The sequence below is a fragment of the Colius striatus genome, unplaced genomic scaffold (assembly GCF_028858725.1).
Source record: "Colius striatus isolate bColStr4 unplaced genomic scaffold, bColStr4.1.hap1 scaffold_35, whole genome shotgun sequence".
In the NCBI taxonomy this organism is placed as follows: Eukaryota; Metazoa; Chordata; class Aves; order Coliiformes; family Coliidae; genus Colius; species Colius striatus.
In genome coordinates this window covers 1806456-1826465 of record NW_026908519.1, presented here as the reverse complement: position 1 = coordinate 1826465, position 20010 = coordinate 1806456, and positions in this window count along the sequence as shown.

The window sequence follows — 20010 nt, the reverse complement described above, 5'->3', positions numbered from 1 at the left end:
CCCCCAAAGCCCCACTTTTCCCCTCAAAACTCTAACAAACACTTTTTCCTCTAAATTCCAAGAAATCTTTTTTTTTCCCCACAATACTCCACCAAAATCCTACTTTTTCCCTCAAAACTCCTTCAAGATATGACTTTTTCCCTCCAAAACACCACAAAAACCCCACTTTTTCCTCAAAACTCCACTGAAATCCCTTTTTTCCTAAAAACTCCATCAAAATCCCACTTTTTTACTCTGAAAGCCCGCCAAACCCCCAGTTTTTCCCTCCAAACTCTGACAGAACCTCAATTTGCCTTCAAAATTGCACCACAACTCCATCAAAAAACCCCTTTTCCCCTCAAATCTCTACTACCACTTTTTCCCTCAAAACCCCTTCAAAACCCAACTTTTTCCCACCAAAACACACCTTTTCCTCTCAAAGGTCCACTGAACTCCACCTTCTCCCCTCAAAACCCCCCCTTTATCCCTTAAGACCCCAAAACCTCCCCTCTTTCCCCTCAAAACCTCCGTTTTTCCCCTCAACCCCCCCTTTTCCCCTCAAAAACCCCTCTTTTAACCCTTAAGACCCCAAAACCTCCCATTTTCCCCTCAAAACCGCATTTTTTCCCATCAAACCCCCATTTTCCCCTCAAAACCCCTCTTTTATCCCTTTAGACCCCAAAACTCTCCCTTTTTCCCCTCTAAAGTCTCCTTTTATCCCTTAAGACCCCAAAATCTCCCCTTTATGCCCTCAAAACCCTTTTTCCCTTCAAAACCTACTTTTTCCCTCAAAACACCACCAAAACTCCCCTTTTCCCCTCAAAACTCCCACTTTTGCCTCAAAACTTCACCAAAACCTCACTTTTTGGCTCAAAACTCCCTCCAAACCCCCCTTTTTCCCCTCAAACCCCCCTTTTATTCCTTAAGACCCCCAAACCCCCCTTTATCCCCTCAAAATCTCCGTTTTTCCCCTCAACGCCCCCTTTTTCCCTTCAAAACCCCTCTTTTATCCCTTAAGATCCCCAAACCTCCCTTTTTTCACCTCAAAACCCCTTTTTATCCCTTAAGATCCTAAAACTCCCCCTTTTTGCCCTCAAAACCCCTCTTTTATCCCTTAAGATCCCCAAACCTTCCTTTTTCCCCTCAAAACCCCCTTTTTCCCCTCAAAACCCCCCTTTTCGACTCAACCCCTCCTTTTATCCCTTACGACCCCAAAACCCCCCTTTTTCCCCTCAAAACCCCTCTTTTATCCCTTTAGACCCCAAAACCTCCCATTTTCTCCTCAAAACCTCCATTTTTCCCCTCAAACCCCCCCTTTTCTTCTCAAAACCCCTCTTTTATCCCTTAAGACCCCAAAACCCCTTTTTCCCCTCAAAACCCCCTTTTTCCCGCCTTTAGACCCAAAGCCGCCCCTTTTCCCCTCAGCGCCAGGCCCCGCCCCTCCCCTCGGCCCGTCCATTTCTCACGGGGGGGGGGTGCGAAACAAACCCCCCTCGTTTTATACAAAACCTTTATTCTGTAACAGTGTGTGTTGGGGTGGGGGGTCCCCCAAACCTCCCCCCCGCGACCCCCCAACACTGAGAGGGGGGAGCACAGCGGGTGCCAAGGGGGGACACACGCATAGGTGCCCCCCCCCGCCATCATCCCGAGGGCCACAATGCCGCCCCCCCCCGCCTTAAATCTCTTGATCTACACAATAAATACGGCGGGGGGCGGCTCAGGCGCGGGGAGGCAGCGGCGGGACCAGGCCGGGGGGGCACAGGCAGCGGAACGAGCCCGCGGTGTTGAGGCAGCGGCCGGGCTGGCAGCGGGGGGGGGCCGAACACTCGTCCATGTCTGGGGAGGGCGGCGGCACAGAAGGGGTTAATGGGGTATTGGGGGGGGGATGGGATGGGGGGTGGGGATGGGGAGGGCTCAGGGTGCTGGGGAGGGGGTTTGGGTGCTGAGGAAGGAGTTTTGGAGGGGGTTTGGGTGCTGGGGTGGGCTGGGTGCTGGGGAGGGGGTTTGGGTGCTGAGGAGGGCCCTGGGAGCTACGGAGGGGGTTGGGTTCTGAGGGAGGGGATCAGGGTGCTGGGGAGGGGGAGTTGGGTGCTGGGGAGGGAGTTTGGGTGATGGGGAGGGGGTTTGGGTGCTGGAGGTGGGCTCAGGGTGCTGGGGAGGGGGTCTGGGCACTGGGGTGGGAGTTGGGAGAGCTCAGGGTGCTGGGGAGGGGGTTTGGGTGCTGGGGAGGGGGTTGGGAGAGATCAGGGTGCTGGGGAGGGGGTTGGGAGGGCTTGGGATGCTGGGGAGGGGGTTTAGGTGTTGGGGGTGGGGTCAGGGTGCTGGGGAGGGTATTGGGAAGGGGGTTTGGGTGCTGGGGGTGGGCTCAGGGTGCTGGGGAGGGGGTTTGGGTGCTGGGGAGGGGGTTTGAGTGCTGGGGGTGGGCTCTGGGTGCTGGGGAGGGGGTCTGGGCACTGGGGTGGGCTCTGGGTGCTGGGAGGGGAGTCAGGGTGCTGAGGGGGAGGGGGATTGGTGCTGGAGGGATAAAAACGCCCCCCAAAGGGGTCCTGAGATGGGGGGGGGTGGGGGGCTACGCGCGACCTTCTTAGTGAGGCACTTGGGGTCCCATCATGGGGGTGCATGGAGGGGTCAGCTGGATCCCTCCCATTGCCACGGGGTGAGTGGGGGATGTTGAGGGGTCCCTGTGTTAGCGGGGGGGTGCCCCGAGGCTCCCACCTGAGCGGCGCTCGGGGCACAGGGCGCAGTCCACGCCCCAGGCGTGTCCGTACAGGCAGCAGCACTCGCTGTACGGCACCTGCCCGTCCCGCCGCGGCCGCCCGCACACCAGGTCCGGCCGCGGCTCCTGCCAGCACACGGCCCGCGCCGCCGCTGCGCGGGGGGCTGCCGTCACGCGCCGCGACCACCCCCCGCACAGCACCACACACCCCCAGATCCGCGCTGGCCCCGCCGAATGCGCTTGGGGACTCCAAAGACTCCCCCAAAAACACCCCAAAACTCCCCCTTTTGTCCCTCGGAACTCCACCAAAACGCAACTTTTTCACTCAAAACTCCACCAAAACTCCCCTTTTCCCCTCAAATCTCCTCTAAACTCCCACTTTTGCCTCAGAGCTTCACCAAACCTCACTTTTTGCCCTCAAAAGTCCCCCCAAACCCCCCTTTTATCCCTTAAGACCTCAAAACCCCTCCTTTTCCCCTCAAAAGTCCTCTAAACTCCCATCTCTTTCCTCAAAACTCCCCCAACACTCACTTTTTGGCTCCAAACTCCCCCAAAACCTCATTTTTCCTCTCAAAACCCCCCTTTTATCCTTTAAGACACCAAATCTCCCCCTTTTCCACTCAGAACTCCCCCAAAACCCAACTTTTCCCCTCAAATTTCCTCTAAGCTCCCACTTTTGCCTCAAAACTTCACCAAACCTCACTTTTGGACTCAACCCCCTGCCCCCAAAACCCCCCTTTTCCCCCTCAAGACCCCCAAACTCCCCATTTATCCCCTCAAAACTCCCCCAACTCGCACTTTTTGACTCACCCCCCCCAAACCCCCCCTTTTTTCCCTCAAAACCCCACTTTTGCCCCTCAAGACCCCAAGACTACCGCTTTTCCCCTGAAAACTGCCCCCAAACCCCCCTTTTTCCCCTCAAAACCCCAAATTCCCCATTTATCCCCTCAAAACTCCGCCAGCCCTCACTTTTGGACTCAAAACTCCCCCAAAACCCCCTTTTTCCCCTCAAAACCCCCCTTTTATCCTTTAAGGTCCTTGAAACTTCCCCTTTTCCCCTCAAAACCCCACTTTTCCCCTCAAATCTCCACTAAACTCCCACTTTCTCCTCAAAACTTCTTAAAAACCCCACTTTTTCCCCACAAAATCCCCAAAGCCCCACTTTTCCCCTCAAAACTCTGACAAACACTTTTTCCTCTAAATTCCAAGAAATCCTTTTTTTTCCCACAATACTCCACCAAAATCCTACTTTTTCCCTCAAAACTCCTTCAAGACATGACTTTTTCCCTCCAAAACACCACAAAAACCCCACTTTTTCCTCAAAACCTCTCTTTTATCCCTTAAGATCCCCAAACCTCCCTTTTTTTCACCTCAAAACCCTTTTTTATCCCTTAAGATCCTAAAACTCCCTTTTTTCCCCTCAAAACCCCTCTTTTATCCCTTAAGATGCCCAAATCTCCTGTTTTTCCCCTCAAAACCCCCTTTTTCCCCTCAAAACCCCTCTTTTATCCCTTTAGACCCCAAACCCTCCCATTTTCCCCTCAAAACCTCCATTTTTCCCCTCAAACCCCCCCTTTTCCTCTCAAAACCCCTCTTTTATCCCTTAAGACCCCAAAACCCCTTTTTCCCCTCAAAACCCCCTTTTTCCCGCCTTTAGACCCAAAGCCGCCCCTTTTCCCCTCAGCGCCAGGCCCCGCCCCTCCCCTCGGCCCGTCCATTTCTCACGGGGGGGGGTGCGAAACAAACCCCCCTCATTTTATACATTTTATTCTGTAACAGTGTGTGTTGGGGTGGGGGGTCCCCCAAACCTCCCCCCGCGACCCCCCAACACTGAGAGGGGGGAGCACAGCGGGTGCCAAGGGGGGACACACACATAGGTGCCCCCCCCCCCCCGCCATCATCCCGAGGGCCACAATGCCGCCCCCCCCCGCCTTAAATCTCTTGATCTACACAATAAATACGGCGGGGGGCGGCTCAGGCGCGGGGGAGGCAGCGGCGGGGCCAGGCCGGGGGGGCACAGGCAGCGGAACGAGCCCGCGGTGTTGAGGCAGCGGCCGGGCTGGCAGGGGGGGGGGCCCGAACACTCGTCCACGTCTGGGGAGGGCGGCGGCACAGAAGGGGTTAATGGGGTATTGGGGGGGGGATGGGATGGGGGGTGGGGATGGGGAGGGCTCAGGGTGCTGGGGAGGGGGTTTAGGTGCTGGGGAAGGAGTTTTGGAGGGGGTTTGGGTGCTGGGGTGGGCTGGGTGCTGGGGAGGGGGTTTAGGTGCTGGGGGAGGGGGTTTGGGTGCTGGGGAAGGAGTTTTGGAGGGGGTTTGGGTGCTGAGGGAGGGAGTTTGGGTGCTGAGGAGGGCCCTGGGAGCTAGGGAGGGGATTTGGGTGCTGGGGAGGGGATTTGGGTGCTCGGGAGGGGATTTGGGTGCTGGGGAGGGGGATAGGGAGGGGGTTTGGATGCTGAGGGAGGGGATTTGGGAGGGGGCCTGGGTGCTGAGGGAGGGGGTTTGGGTGCTGGGGAGGACTCTGGGTGCTGGGGAAGGGGACCCGAGTGCTGGGGAGGGGATCAGGGTGCTGGGGAGGGGGTTTGGGTGCTGGGGAAGGAGTTTTGGAGGGGGGCTGGGTGCTGGGGAGGGCTCTTGGTGCTGAGGGAGGTGGTTTGGATGCTGGGGAGGGGGTTTGGGTGCTGGGGGAGGGCTCAGGGTGCTGGGGAGGGGGATAGGGAGGGAATTTGGGTGCCGAGGAGGGAATTTGGGAGGGGTTTGGGTGCTGGGGCAGGGCTCTGGGTGCTGGGGCGAGCTCAGTCTTGAAAGGGGGCTCCTGGTGTTGGGGAGTGGTCAGGGTGTTGGGGGAGGGGTCAGTCTGGTTGGGGGGGTTCAGACTGAAAGGGGGCTCAGGCTGATTTGAGGGAGTCAGGCTGGTTTGGGGGCTCAGGCTGGTGTGGGGGTGTCTGTGTTTTGGGAGGCTCAATCTGGTGTGGGGGTGTCTGTGTTTTGGGGGGCTCAGGCTGGTTTGGGGGGTTCAGGCTGGTTTGGGGGTGTCTGTGTTTTGGAGGGCTCAGGCTAATTTTGGGGGGCTCAGGCTGGTGTGGGGGTGTCTGTGTTTTGGGGGGCTCAGGCTGGTTTGGGGGCTCAGGCTGGTTTGAGGGCTCAGTCTGATTTGGGGGTGTCAGTGTGTTTTGGGGGGCTCAGTCTGGTTTGGGGGCTCAGGTTGGTTTTGGGGGGCTCAGTCTGGTCTGGGGGGCTCAGTGTGTTTTGGGGGACTCAGGCTGGTGTGGGGGTGTTTGTGGTTTGGGGGCTCAGGCTGGTCTGGGGGGCTCAGACTGGTTTTGGGGGCCTCAGGCTGGTGTGGGGGTGTCTGTGTTTTGAGGGGCTCAGGCTTGTTTGGGGGGCTCAGGCTGGTGTGGGGGTGTCTGTGTTTTGGGGGGCTCAGGCTGGTTTTGGGGGACAGTGTGTTTTGCGGGGCTCAGGCTGGTGTGGGAGTGTCTGTGTTTTGGGGGGCTCAGACTGGTTTTGGGGGATAGTGTGTTTTGGGGGGCTCAGGCTGGTGTGGGGGTGTCTGTGTTTTGGGGGGCTCAGGCTGGTGTGGGGGTGTCTCACCGACACAGTCGAGCTGCGCCGGGCCCAGCCGGTAGCCGGGGTCGCAGCTGCAGGTGAAGCTGTCGGGGAGCCGGACGCAGCGCCCGTGGTGGCACCCAGTGAGCACCAACACTCCTCCCCTGGGGCTGGGGGGGTCAGGCTGGGGGTCAGCACCCCAAAATACATTCCCTAAGGAATACATTGACCAGGGTCTTGTAGTTAAGGTAACAGCCAAGGTAACCGAAGGAATACGTTGACCAGGGTCTTGTAGTTCAGGTAACAGCCAAGGTAACCTAAGGAATACGTTGACCAGGGTCTTGTGGCTAAGGTAACACGTCCCCATCAGGTGTGGTATGTAACTCTTGCAGTTTGATCCTTATGTGATTCAAAGGAATACTTACTTAATCCATAGGTGTGTGAGTTATTTGAAGTGCTGAGCTGATTGGTCTCTTACTAACTAGGTGCTTAACAAGTGCTTCTGGTGGTGATAAGTGGTTCACTAAAATAATTGTGTGTGTGCAAGAAGAAGGGACCTTTAGAGATGATCTAGTCCAACCTCCCATGGCAAAGCAGGTCCACCTAGATCAGGTCACACAGGAACATGTCCAGGTGTGTTGGGAAGCCCCCCAGAGAAGGCTACTCCCCACCCTCCCTGGGCAGCCTGTGCCCATGCTCCGTCACCCTGACAGTGAACTAGTTTTTCCTTAGGGTTAAATCATAGAATGATAGAATGGTAGGGGTTGGAAGGGAGCTTTCCCCTTCTCCTTGGCTCCTTGACCACTTGTGAGAGTTGGTTGTCACGAGCACTGTGCAGGAAGCTCCTGGCCTGTGTGTGCTTGGCTGAGTGGCTTTGCCAGCAAATATCAGGGGTGTTGAGGTCCCCGTGAGGACCGGGGATGATGATTGTGAGGCAGCTCTGAGCTCTCAGCATCTGAGACTCGATGTGTGCCTCGAGGAGACTGAACCTTGTGGACAAGTAACGTGTGATGTGAGCTGTGTGTTGTAGGAAGCACCGCAGCAGGAACAGGCTGAGCTGATGAAGAACGAGGTGTGGAGGCTCGTTGGCGCCCCGCAGCCTCCATTTCCCATCACCCCCAGCGCCTCGCTGCCGGCCAAAGCTGCGGGCGGGAGCCGCGGTGCCTGCCGGGAGTTGTAGTTGTGCGGCGGCGCCTGGCAGGAGGCGCCGTGCGGCGGAGGGGGGGGGCCTCGGGTTCCCAGCGTGCTCCGCGCGGAGCCCGCGCTCGTGCCCTGCTCGCGTGCCGGCTCCTCCTCCTCCTCCCTCGGGCTCCTCTTTGTCCTCAGGGTCTCTGTGAAAGGATTCTCGCCCTGGAAAGAGAAGATTCACAGTGCTCAGCGGACCGGGGATGATGATTGTGAGGCAGCTCTGAGCCGTTTCTTCGAAGGCCCGATGCACTTCTTCTTCCTGCTCAGGTGGCCTAGAGTAAAGTGCCATAGTAGGATCACCCACACTAGCCTGCCCCTTTGTTTTCACCCAAAAGCACTCACCCCAGCCCTCATCCCCACCCAGGCAGAGCTCAATGTGCTCTAACTGCTCTCTCACCTAGAGAACAACTCCAGCCCCTCGGCCCAGTTGCCTGTGTTTCCTAAACAGCACGTAGCCATGGCTGGCTGTGCTCCAGCCCCGTGAGCTGGCCCAGCACGTCCGTGTCACTGGCGTGAGATCATGGGCGCCCTATCTCTGCACCCACATCTCTAGTTCCCCCTGCTCACTCCCCAGGCTGTGTGCGTTGGTGTACAGGCAACACAGGGGCTCCCTCCAGCAGATGGGTTTCCCTGGCCCCTGGCAGGCCACACCTTTCCCCCCTCCTTGTCCCATCTACGGACGGGTGTCTCGATGCCTCTTCACAATGAGTCACCCCCAAGGAGCAGCCCTTGCTTTTTACAGGGCCTGTTGCCAGGGGCACAGTTGGTGGTGTATTGGTTGTTGAGATTTGCCCACCCAGACCGTGTTCATTCATGACCACATTTATTAGAGCTACAAAGGTATAATTTATTGGAACACGGGAGGGAGGGTCACGAAGGGGAGAGGGTCGTGTACCAGAGAGTGGCAAAGCGGAGAGGGGAGAGGGTCGCGATGCGGAGAGAGCCTTGAAGTGGAGAGGGACGTGGAGAGTGTCATGAACATAGAGAGGGTCTTGAAGCTGGAGTCCTGAAGCTGGAGTCCTGAAGCTGGAGTCCTGAAGCGGGGAGTCTTGAAGCTGGAGTCCTGAATCTGGAGTCCTGAAGTTGGAGTCCTGAAGCTGGAGTCCTGAAGCGGGGAGTCCTGAAGCGGGGAGTCCTGAAGCTGGAGTCCTGAAGCTGAAGTCCTGAAGCGGGGAGTCCTGAAGCTGGAGTCCTGAAGCGGGGAGTCTTGAAGCTGGAGTCCTGAAGTTGGAGTCCTGATGCGCAGAGTCCTGAAGCTGGAGTCCTGAAGCTGGAGTCCTGAAGCGGGGAGTCCTGAAGCTGGAGTCCTGAAGCGGTGAGTCCTGAAGCTGGAGTTCTGAAGCGGGGAGTCTTGAAGTGGAGAGGGTCACATAGTAGAGAGAGTCGTGAAGTGTAGAGGGTCGTGGAGGGGGTCGTGAACTGGAGGGTCTTGAAGTGGAGAGGGTCGTTAAGCGTGAGTCGTGGAGACAGTCTTGAAGTGGAGAAAGTTGTAAAGCTGCAAGGCTCTTGGAGAGGGTCTTGAAGTGGTGAGTCATGAAGCGCAGAGTTGTGGAGGGTGCCCGAAGTGCAGAGTCTTGAAGTGGAAAGGGTCATGAAGCAGAGAGTCGTGACCTTGAGATGTTTGTGAACTATAGAGTGTCGAGAAGCAGAGAGTCGTGAAGTAGAGAGGGTTGTGAAACTGAAAGGATCGTGGAGAAGGTCCTGAAGTGGTGAGTGGTGGAGGGTCGTGGAGAGGGTCGGAAGCATCGAGTCTTGGAAGTGGAGAGGGTCGTGAAGTGGAGAGTTGTGAAGTTGAGAAGTTTGTGAAGTGTAGAGAGTCTTGGAGAGTCGTGAAGTGCAGGTGGTGGGAAGCACAGAGTGGTGAAGTGGAGAGGGACGCGAAGCGGAGAGTGGTGGAGAGAGTCGTGGAGACAGTCACGAAGCTGAAATAGTGAAGAGGGTCGCGAAGCGGAGAGTGGTGGAGAGAGTCATGTACCTTAGAGTCCCGGAGTGGGGAGTGGGGAAGTGGGGAGGGTCGTTTACCTTAGAGTCATGAAGTGGGGAGTCGGGAAGTGGGGAGAGTCGTAAAGCAGAGAGGGTCACGAAGCGGAGGGTCCAAGGTCTTGTGCTGCAATGGATTCTGACACTAGAGCGGCACTCTGACATCAATATTTCCGTGATGTTGCAAAGAGGAGCCTTGGCATTCGTTTGTAGTGCCGGGACCCATACTGTGGTGGATCGACCTCCATGGGCTCTTCCCGATCCTGAGGTGGATCCACCTCCATGGGCTCCTCCTGATCCTTTGGTGGATCCACTTCCATTGGCTCCACCCTGTCAGCTGCTGGAGGAAAAGCCATTGCAGCAGGAGCAAGAAGAGTTGCGGGAGGAGGAAAAAATGGTGCGGGAGGAGGAAAAAATGGTGCGGGAGGAGGAAAAAATGGTGCGGGAGGAGGAAAAGGGAGGGGAAAGGCAGCCATCGGTGCAGGGGGGCAAGTCGTTGTTGCAGGCATTGCTGGAGGAAAGGCAGGAGGTGCTGGAGGAGGAAAGGTGAACGTTGGTGGTACAGGAAAAGCCATTGGTGCAGGGGGAAAAGCTGGCGGAAAGGCAGGTGCTGCTGGAGGAGGAAAGGCAGGTGTTGCTGCTGCTTTGTTGATCTTGAGAAGTCTCTGAAGCCACATCTTCACCCTCCTGAACTTCTTCCCTTCTTGGCCAGGCAGAGATGAGCAACTGCTGTCTTTGGTGCTAAGGATCCCCGTCCAAGTGTGTGGAGGTCACGACGCCAGGAGCTCTGCAGCTGAGAGTCAAGTGCCGTGTGTCCGTTGGTATGCTAATGGGGTTAACGGACATGGCAGGAGACAGCGTGATGTCAGCAGCACACGCTGGGGTGAATGCAAATGTCCACGCGGACGACTGTGATTGGCTCCCGTGTGTGTTGGCTTGGCAGCGTGAGCTTAGGACTAGATGATGGTCAAGGCCTTTTCCAAGCAAACTAATGCTATGATTTGATGAAAGGTAGCGTGGTGTGGGAGGAAGAGGAGGGCTGTGAAGGGGCAGAGGGCCCCTTCCTGGGAGTGTCCCCTCTGTGTCCATTGCTAAAGGAGGGCTGTAGCAGGGATTGGGTCTGACCTGTGGTTTCTGGGTGTTAAGTAGGAGAAACACAGCACGTCACAAGGCAAGGCTGCTGCGGCTTTCAAAGCTACCCTTGAACTGGATTTGTGACTTAGGCACCTTGATCTTGTAGAGAGGGCTTGGATGGGATTGCCGAGTGGGTGGCCTCCACAGTGCTCCAAAATATGCCTTTCTTGGCTGCTGAGAAGTGCCAGTGGGCTGATGCTTCTTGTCCAAGTGGTGCTTTGCAGCCCTACTTTCCTGACTTTGGGCCAGAGCCCTTCCGAGTGGGCTTGTCAAGCCCCAGAAGTGCCTTCTAAGCTGCACTGGATCTCATGGATGTGAAGCTGTGCCGTTCGTTGCCTTCTCTCCTTTGGCACTTAGTGCAGGGAGCTTTGGCTGCTTGTCTGTCAGCATCAGGATGTTGTGAGTTCAAGGCTCCTGCCTTCCATTGGCTGCATCCTGTTGGCTCTGCAGACTGGGAGCAGGCTGGCATTTTTCAGGCAGGAGCAAGGTGGTTCTGATCCTCTGGCACTATCAGAAAGCATCAGTGTTTGTGCTGTAGCAAGACTGAAAAGAGTCCCCCGCAGAGAGTGACTGGGAAGAACAGGCAAGCTGCTGCTGCCAAGGAAGGCTACGTCTTTCTGTCCAGCAAAGGCTTTCACGTTTATTGCCAAGGCATAAGGTGCCCATCATGCGCAAACAGTTGCAAGGTGTCTTTGGAAGGCAGCAAAACCTGTTGCTTCCTGATCTCGCTTCACGTCTCCAACGTTGCTCTGCATGAAGCATCTGAAGGGTGGAGAGGAGTGGGTTGGTATCTAAAAATCAATCCTCGTTTTGCTTTAATTCTAAAGCAAAGATATCCTTGTGTCCTCTCATCTTGAGAAAGAGGATCCTGTGTGTAGTCAAGCACATAGTTAAGTACCTTTATCTGGTAAGGCCATTGTTGCTGCCTGCAAGAAGATAATGTGCCCAGAGCTGCTGGAGGTGGGATTTGAACTCCTTCTCTTGTTGCAGATGGCGGAAGCTGTGCAGACTCAAGATCAACCAATGGAGGAGGAGGTGGAGACCTTTGCCTTCCAGGCAGAGATTGCTCAGTTGATGTCTCTGATGATCAACACTTTCTATTCCAATAAGGAAATCTTTCTGAGGGAGCTGATTTCCAACTGATCAGAGGTAAGTCCTTTAAGGTCTGCCCTCATTCATGTCAATAAAGCTGCTAGAATGTTAAAAACCAGGCAATGCTAAAGCCTGCGTCTTCTTTTAAAGGCTCTGGACAAGATAAGGTACGAGAGCTTGACAGACCCAAGCAAGCGGGATTCTGGAAAAGACCTGAAAATTGACTTGGTTCCAAACAAGCACGATCGCCCACTGTGGATACAGGCATAGGGATGACCAAAGCTGACCTGGTCAACAACCTTGGTACTATTGCCAAATGTGGTACTAAGGCTTTCATGGAAGCACTGCAGGCAGGAGCTGATATGTCCATGATTGGGCGGTTGGGTGTTGCTTTCTACTCGGCCTACTTGGTTGCAGAAAAAGTGCCAGTGATCACCAAGCACAATGATGATGAGCAGGACGCTTGGGAGTGGTCAGCTGGAGGATCTTTCACTGTCAGACTTGATAATGGTGAGTATGAAATGTCTCTGCTCAAGTATGCTTTCTAGAAGGTTTTTGGTACTGGGATACCTAATGTATTCATTGAAAATGAAAGGAATTGGGACTAGTCATGTGTCAGGTGAAGCCCAGGCCCAGTTGTTCTCATACCATTCCTGTTTGAGTAGCTGTTGGTACCAAAGGGAATGCTTCATAATGAACAGTAAGCTTTCAAAGCTTGTAGATATCAATATTTCTGTAGGTTCCTACAGTTTATCTACAGAAACTTGAAAGAGACCATGTGAGTAGATTAATGAGTTTCAAATCTCTTAGACTTGCCTGAAGCACCTTCTAGGTACGGTCAGCCCGAGGAAGTGTCTGTGAGGCTGTTCCTGTGCCCAGAAGTTTCCCTTCTCCCAGTAAAGATACTGCAGGACTTAGTCAAAGAAAATCTGCTTTAATATTCATTCCAAAGTCAAAGTGTAGGCTTCTGCTGCACAAATTAAAGCCGTCAACACCGTTCTAGGTGAACCTTTGGGCCCTGGAACAAAAGTCATCCTGCATCTGAAGGAAGATCAGACTGAATACCTGGAAGAGCGGCAAATCAAGGAGATTGTGAAGAAGCACTCTCAGTTCATTGGCTACCCCATCACACTCTTTGTACGTACCTTGCTTCAAGTTTTTACAAGGCTATTAATACATTTCACAAGATCTAGGTAAGTCACGTCATTTTAAGGGTTGGAAGGGACCTGGAAAGCTCATCCAGTGCAACCCCCCTGCCAGAGCAGGACCACCTAGAGTAGGTCACACAGGAACTGATCCAGATGGGTTTGGAATGTTTCCAGAGGAGAGTCCACAGCCCATCTGGGCAGCCCCTGCCAGTGCGGCCTCACCTGAACACTGAAGAGGTGTGTTTCTTTGGAAGCTCTTACGTTCCAGCTTGTACCCATTGCCCCTTGTCCTAGAGCACAGCCTGGCTCTATCCTCCTCACACGCAGCCTTTATGGCTTTGTCAACATGAATGAGGTCACTGCTCAGTCTCCTCCAAGCTCAAGAGCCCCAGCTCCCTCAGCCTTTCATCACAAGGGAGATGCTCCACTCCATCATCTCTGTGGCCCTGTGCTGAACTGTCTCCAGGAGCTCCCTGTCCTTCTGGAACTAAGGAGCCCAGAACTGTGCTGCCCGTTCCCAAAGGAAAACACAAAACAACCGAGGTCGTTTCATGCGGTGCTTTATTGAGGGCCCTGGGGACCTGAGGACTAGTGTCCAAAGTCAGAGCCCCCACTAACAGAAAATTTCACAGAGTTTATATACTTTCCACAAATGATTACTTCATCAGGTCCCCGTGATGTTTACCAGTTTTCTTAGACTTTAGGATTATGTCGTGCTCTTTCATGTAGTTACTTGAGACAACGCTTATCTGAATCCACAGCCAGAAATTTCCATAGATAACAAACAGGTAAACATTCGAGATAACGATTTCTTTGAGAAAAACAAGATTCAGGTTCAGCATTCTTCACTAATCTCTTTGCTTTGTTTAAGCAAGAATGCACAAGCTCAGCATGCCCCACTAGTTCCCTAGACTGCTAGGTTACATCAACATCCCACACTGCTCACTAGGCCTCGATACAGACCTTAGCCTAACTACTTCTAACTTTCCATATACAGTAATGCTAACAAGGGGACTGGAGCATCTTTCATATGAGGAGAGGCTGCGGGACCTGGGGCTGTTTAGTCTGGAGAAGAGGAGACTGAGGAGAGATCTTATGAATATTGACAACTGTCTCAATGGTGGGTGTCAGGACGCTGGGGCAGCACTTTTTCCCATGGTATCTAGCAACAGGACAAGGGGTGATGGGATCAAGCTGGAACACAAAAAGTTCCATTTCAACATAGGAAAAAACTCTTCCAGTGTTTCAGTGAGGGAGCCCTGGCTCAGGCTGCCCAGGGACGGTGTGGATGCCCCGTGCTGGGAGGTCATCAAGACCCGCCTGGACACGTTCCTGTGTGACCTGATCTAGGTGGGAGCTGCTTCTGCACTTGGGTGGTTGACAGCAGAGCTTCCACTGACCGTCCTGGTCCTGCCCAAACAAAACCCCTGCACGCTGTGGGAGGAGAAGAGGTCCCTGGAGTGCAGCCAGGGCAGTGGCTGGGGAAGGCAGGATGGGCTGCAGCTCCCATGGGAAAGGGCAAAGCCACTGGTGGGATGGTCTGTGCCCAGGAGCCTGGCTGTGCTTGGTGGGTGATGAGAAAGGATGGGGAGACTCGATGTGTGCCTCGAGGAGACTGAACCTTGTGGACAAGTAACGTGTGATGTGAGCTGTGTGTTGTAGGAAGTACCGCGGCAGGAACAGGCTGAGCTGATGAAGAACGAGGTGTGGAGGCTCGTTGGCGCTCCGCAGCCTCCATTTCCCATCACCCCCAGCGCCTCGCTGCCGGCCAAAGCTGCGGGCGGGAGCCGCGGTGCCTGCCGGGAGTTGTAGTTGTGCGGCGGCGCCTGGCAGGAGGCGCCGTGCGGCGGGGGGGGGGGTGGGGGGCCTCGGGTTCCCAGCGTGCCCCGCGCGGAGCCCGCGCTCGTGCCCTGCTCGCGTGCCGGCTCCTCCTCCTCCTCCCTCGGGCTCCTCTTTGTCCTCAGGGTCTCTGTGAAAGGATTCTCGCCCTGGAAGGAGAAGATTCACAGTGCTCAGCGGCACAGAGCCCAGTGTGCGGCCTGTGGGCAGCGGAGTTCCGCAGGGATGGGCGCTGGGGCCGCTCTGGTTCAACAGCTCCGTCAGGGAGCTCACTGCTCACTAGGCCTCGATACAGACCTTAGCCTAACTACTTCTAACTTTCCATATACAGTAATGCTAACGACTGGACACTATTCCAGATGTCGTCTCACGAGGGCAGAGTGGAGGGGGAGCAGAAGCTCAGGATCACAGTCTCCAAATCACTGAGAAAAATGAAACACATCTTGATGTGTTGTCAGTGGTAGTTGAGTGTAATTGAAACGAGACAGTATAAATTACATCAGCACATGGAAATACACCAGCACTTGTGCCTGGGCACGCAGAATGCAAGGAGGAAAGTACCGTTTCCCTGGTGCCATTTTCAGGCCAAAGAAGAGAAAGCGGCCTCGTTATCCCAGGAGATTTGTCCAAGCAGGTCTTTGAAGAGGCCCAAGTCGGCTGGCCGAAGCCCAGGCTTGCAAGCCAGTTTGGCATCTTGCTGCTTCTCCATAGCAGCTGGAACTGCACCATTTCATGGTCACTGCAGCCAAGGCTGCCTCCAACCTCCACATCCCCAAGCAGCCCTTCTTTCTTGGTCAGCACAAGGTGCAGCAGCACACCCCTCCTCCTTGGCTCACAACATTTGTCCAGTGCAACAGCTTAGTGTTATTGCTTGTGTTTCCAGACCAGTAAGGAATGCACAAAGAGGTCAAGAGACTTGCTGGAGGGGAGGAGGAGCATGGATGAGACAGCTGGCAAGAGACCTCAAGTCTCCTTCCTCCTATCCCTGTAGTTTTCCCTGAAGACCATTGTTGTGCGTATGAAATAAGACGGGGACAAAGGCTGTTTTCCTGGTAGTCTGATGTAGTCTTGAGGTCTGTGTAATAAACCCGGAGTCTGTTAGAATTCCAGCATATAATATAAGGACCCTGTAATGAAATGAGTAATACAGACAGAGAGATATTTGTAACTATTAATAAGGTCCCTACTCAGTCTTCTCTTTTCTAGACTAAACAGCCCCAGTTCCCGCAGCCTTTCCTGGTATGAGAGATGCTCCAGTCCCCTGATCTTCTTGGTGGCCCTGTGCGGGACTGTCTCCAGAAGTTCTCTGTCCCTCTAGAGCTGAGGAGCCCAGAACTGGACACAGGATGTCATTGCTGTGAGTTTCATCTTTAGAAACATTTCCCTTCAAGGTGTTTACATTGAAATTCAAGGTGTTCTAGATGTGCCAGACCACTCGGGAAAAACCACTGGGTTTTGCCCTCTTAAGACTCAGCTGGTGGTGTTGGTAACCTCAACCATCTTTTGAGGTGAGTTGAGATAGAGCTGTGCGTGCTCAGGTTCTCAGCTGTGCTCGTCACCAAATGTTCACTTGAAATATTCCATCATTCACTTCCTCTTCTCACTTACCTTGGGGTCTGCGTAGACACTTGTCCCTCATGCAACTCCTTCCACTTCCCAGAAAAATAAGCTTCCTCTACTTTCTTCCTCTGACAAAGGGGTTGTGGAGGGTGCCCAATTGGCTCAGCCCCAGAGGTGGGTCTTACTTAGAGACAGGGAAATTTTTGAGCAACTTAGCATTACCATAAGGACCAATATTACAGCTCCTTCCCTGGGATCAGAACCAGCTCTACACAGAGCCAAGACGTTAGCTAATGTTGTTCCTTGTGTGTGTTTGTGTTTGTTTGTCTTGTTATTCAACCAGTTGCAAACCCTTGTTTTCAAATAGAATCCTAGAATCATAGAATGGTAGGGGTTGGATTGTTGACGGATCCGCAATCCATGAAAAACTTCCCTACACAGGAATGCAGAGAAGCAGGCACTTCTTTATTATGCAGCGCTGGGAAGACACGAGGGATAGCTCCTCCATAGGTGCTTCCTTGTTAGTTACCATTTTCAGGGTTTTTACAGAGCTGAAAGAAAAGGATCACATTTGCCAACACAAGCATGCATAAAATGTCCATCTGTCAGTTTAGCCCTTCACCTTGATTGGTTCCCAACAAACACAAAATTTCCAAAACCACAGTGATTGGTCAAAGAAAGATATCAGTCCCTTTGTTTTAGTAACAACTAAGGTAACAGCCAAGGTAACCTAAGGAATACATTGACCAGGGTCTTGTAGTTAAGGTAACAGCCAAGGTAACCTAAGGAATACATTGACCAGGGTCTTGTAGTTAAGGTAACAGCCAAGGTAACCTAAGGAATACATTGACCAGGGTCTTGTAGTTAAGGTAACAGCCAAGGTAACCGAAGGAATACGTTGACCAGGGTCTTGTAGTTCAGGTAACAGCCAAGGTAACCTAAGGAATACGTTGACCAGGGTCTTGTAGTTAAGGTAACAGCCAAGGTAACCTAAGGAATACGTTGACCAGGGTCTTGTAGTTCAGGTAACAGCCAAGGTAACCTAAGGAATACGTTGACCAGGGTCTTGTAGTTAAGGTAACAGCCAAGGTAACCTAAGGAATACGTTGACCAGGGTCTTGTAGTTCAGGTAACAGCCAAGGTAACCTAAGGAATACGTTGACCAGGGTCTTGTAGTTAAGGTAACAGCCAAGGTAACCTAAGGAATACGTTGACCAGGGTCTTGTAGTTAATGTAACAGCCAAGGTAACCTAAGGAATACATTGACCAGGGTCTTGTAGTTCAGGTAACAGCCAAGGTAACCTAAGGAATACGTTGACCAGGGTCTTGTAGTTAAGGTAACAGCCAAGGTAACCTAAGGAATACGTTGACCAGGGTCTTGTAGTTCAGGTAACAGCCAAGGTAACCTAAGGAATACGTTGACCAGGGTCTTGTGGCTAAGGTAACACGTCCCCATCAGGTGTGGTATGTAACTCTTGCAGTTTGATCCTTATGTGATTCAAAGGAATACTTACTTAATCCATAGGTGTGTGAGTTATTTGAAGTGCTGAGCTAACTGATTGGTCTCTTACTAACTAGGTGCTTAACAAGTGCTTCTGGTGGTGATAAGTGGTTCACTAAAATAATTGTGTGTGTGCAAGAAGAAGGGACCTTTAGAGATGATCTAGTCCAACCTCCCATGGCAAAGCAGGTCCACCTAGATCAGGTCACACAGGAACATGTCCAGGTGTGTTGGGAAGCCCCCCAGAGAAGGCTACTCCCCACCCTCCCTGGGCAGCCTGTGCCCATGCTCCGTCACCCTGACAGTGAACTAGTTTTTCCTTAGGGTTAAATCATAGAATGATAGAATGGTAGGGATTGGAAGGGAGCTTTCCCCTTCTCCTTGGCTCCTTGACCACTTGTGAGAGTTGGTTGTCACGAGCACTGTGCAGGAAGCTCCTGGCCTGTGTGTGCTTGGCTGAGTGGCTTTGCCAGCAAATATCAGGGGTGTTGAGGTCCCCGTGAGGACCGGGGATGATGATTGTGAGGCAGCTCTGAGCCGTTTCTTCGAAGGCCCGATGCACTTCTTCTTCCTGCTCAGTGGCCTAGAGTAAAGTGCCATAGTAGGATCACCCACACTAGCTTGTCCCTTTGTTTTCACCCAGAAGCACTCACCCCAGCCCTCATCCCCACCCAGGCAGAGCTCAATGTGCTCTAACTGCTCTCTCACCTAGAGAACAACTCCAGCCCCTCGGCCCAGTTGCCTGTGTTTCCTAAACAGCACGTAGCCATGGCTGGCTGTGCTCCAGCCCCGTGAGCTGGCCCAGCACGTCCGTGTCACTGGCGTGAGATCATGGGCGCCCTATCTCTGCACCCACATCTCTAGTTCCCCCTGCTCACTCCCCAGGCTGTGTGCGTTGGTGTACAGGCAACACAGGGGCTCCCTCCAGCAGATGGGTTTCCCTGGCCCCTGGCAGGCCACACCTTTCCCCACTCCTTATCCCATCTACGGACGGGTGTCTCGATGCCTCTTCACAGTGAGTCACCCCCAAGGAGCAGCCCTTGCTTTTTACAGGGCCTGTTGCCAGGGGCACAGTTGGTGGTGTATTGGTTGTTGAGATTTGCCCACCCAGACCGTGTTCATTCATGACCACATTTATTAGAGCTACAAAGATATAATTTATTGGAACACGGGAGGGAGGGTCACGAAGGGGAGAGGGTCGTGTACCAGAGAGTGGCAAAGCGGAGAGGGGAGAGGGTCGCGATGCGGAGAGAGTCTTGAAGTGGAGAGGGACGTGGAGAGTGTCATGAACATAGAGAGCCTTGTGAAGCGGTGAGTCCTGAAGCGGTGAGTCCTGAAGCGGGGAGTCCTGAAGCGGTGAGTCCTGAAGAGGGAGTCCTGAAGCGGGGAGTCCTGAAGCTGGAGTCCTGAAGCGGTGAGTCCTGAAGCGGTGAGTCCTGAAGCGGGGAGTCCTGAAGCGGGGAGTCTTGAAGCGGGGAGTCCTGAAGCTGGAGTCCTGAAGCTGGAGTCCTGAAGCGGTGAGTCCTGAAGCGGTGAGTCCTGAAGCGGGGAGTCCTGAAGCGGGGAGTCCTGAAGCTGGAGTCCTGAAGCGGGGAGTCCTGAAGCGGTGAGTCCTGAAGCGGGGAGTCCTGAAGCGGGGAGTCTTGAAGCGGGGAGTCCTGAAGCTGGAGTCCTGAAGCTGGAGTCCTGAAGCTGGAGTCCTGAAGCGGGGAGTCTTGAAGCTGGAGTCCTGAAGCTGGAGTCCTGAAGCGGGGAGCCCTGAAGCTGGAGTCCTGAAGCGGGGAGTCCTGAAGCAGGGAGTCTTGAAGCTGGAGTCCTGAAGCTGGAGTCCTGATGCGCGGAGTCCTTAAGCGGGGAGTCCTGAAGCTGGAGTCCTGAAGCTGGAGTCCTGAAGCGGTGAGTCCTGAAGCTGGAGTCCTGAAGCGGGGAGTCTTGAAGTGGAGAGGGTCACATAGTAGAGAGAGTCGTGAAGTGTAGAGGGTCATGGAGGGGGTCGTGAACTGGAGGGTCTTGAAGTGGAGAGGGTCGTTAAGCGTGAGTCGTGGAGACAGTCTTGAAGTGGAGAAAGTTGTAAAGCTGCAAGGCTCTTGGAGAGGGTCTTGAAGTGGTGAGTCATGAAGCGCAGAGTTGTGGAGGGTGCCCGAAGTGCAGAGTCTTGAAGTGGAAAGGGTCATGAAGCAGAGAGTCGTGACCTTGAGATGTTTGTGAACTATAGAGTGTCGAGAAGCAGAGAGTCGTGAAGTAGAGAGGGTTGTGAAACTGAAAGGATCGTGGAGAAGGTCCTGAAGTGGTGGAGGGTCGTGGAGAGGGTCGGAAGCATCGAGT